Source organism: Psammomys obesus, unplaced genomic scaffold (assembly GCF_907164565.1).
Source record: "Psammomys obesus unplaced genomic scaffold, mPsaObe1.curated_primary_1811, whole genome shotgun sequence".
Classification (NCBI taxonomy): Eukaryota; Metazoa; Chordata; class Mammalia; order Rodentia; family Muridae; genus Psammomys; species Psammomys obesus.
Genome location: NW_026596152.1, coordinates 10,670,700 through 10,672,288, shown reverse-complemented (window position 1 = coordinate 10,672,288; position 1,589 = coordinate 10,670,700).

Below are 1,589 nucleotides of genomic sequence, written 5' to 3'. Positions count from 1 at the left end.
ACTATGCAACCCTGCTGGCCTGGTACTCACTATGTAGAGCAGGCTAAGTTTGCCTCCTGAGTGCTGGATTAAAAGCTGTGCCATCATAACTGGCACACAAAAAAATTTTTTTTGAGAAAGGATCTCATTCTGTAGCCCAGGCTAGCCTCAAATTTGCAACCTAGTCCAATCTCCCGAGTACTGTAATTATAAGAATGTTCCACCATACCCAGATGACACTTTGACTTCTCATTTTCTGCCACTGCTGTCAGAAAAGACACATGCTATATGCTGGGATTGCGGAGTTAACCCTTAAGCCTGCCTTGGACATCCCTTCTTTCTTTTTCTTGTAGATTTATTTCTTTTTATGTCTTTGCACCGCACTTGTGCAGTGTCTGGAGTGGCCAGAAGAGGGCATTGGCTCTCCTGGAACTAGAGTTAAAGACAGTCGTGAGCTGCCATGCTGGGAGCACAAACTGGGTTCCCTGCAAGAACGACGTGTCTTCTCAAGCACTGAGCCATCTCTCCAACTCCGAGGCATCATTTCTTAACAGTCTCCAATGCTGTAACATGGAAGGTCACGCTCCCAACACACCAACCTGGGGGACACACTCACCCAAATCTAGTTCAGCACTTCTCTCCAGGGGCTTTCCCCTCTCCTCGTGTTCCTTCTGGACATCTTCAGAGAGGACAAAATAACCACAGAGAGGCCTTGGGGAGAAAGCTCAGTCAGCAAAGCATCTGCTGTGCAGGAAGGACCAAAGGCTAGCATCTACACAAAAACCCAGGTGCCGCAAATTGACAGTCCATGGGCTGGGGAGACACTAGAGACAGGGACAGGTAGATCCTTAGCCTTAGTTCAAGGGCAGCAAAACAATAACAACAGCAACAGGAAGAGAGAGACAGAGAGAAGAAAAGGAAGGAGAGACAGAAGGAAGAAAAGGAAAAGGAAAAAAAGAAGAAAAGAAAGAAAAAGCTTTTCCGGGTTATGGTAGACTATGGTTCTCCAAAGAGGGCTGAGCCACAGGCTTTGAGGTTGTTTTAGGGGACACCAAGGACAGAGGCCATGATGTTTGTGGATGGGCTGGTGATCCGAGGTGGTGATTTTGTCAACACTGCTATCACCGTGTGCTCAGCCAGGTGTGCTGGGCATCAAAGCAAAGATCATCCTTCCCTGGGATGCACAAAGTAAGATTAAGAAGCTCCTGCCTGGCATTGCAACCCAGCAAAGAGATCCCCACCTTCACAACCGAGGAGCTGAAAGCAGCTTTCTGTGCCTTAGCCAGTACCCACAGCGAAACAGGGCCTGGGAGTTGTGTCTAGAGTCTGAATGTTGTTTTGTAAAGACAATTTAATAAAAGTGTTGCACACAAAGGAAAAAGAGCAACAGATTTCTCACACTCGTCTCCCAAAGGATATAGTGGTATGGATGAAGTCTGCCTTCTGCCTGGCGCCTGTGCCAAGCCAGGTCTCGGGCTGGGTGCGGCCCAGACAGCAGGTATGATGGCTGGAATGATAACCAAGACGCTGGCTGGGGCACTGGCCATTCTCTCATTGACCGGCAGGGGGCAGCCTGGCTTTGCAGTTCAGTTTCCAGGCTTGGTCTGAGT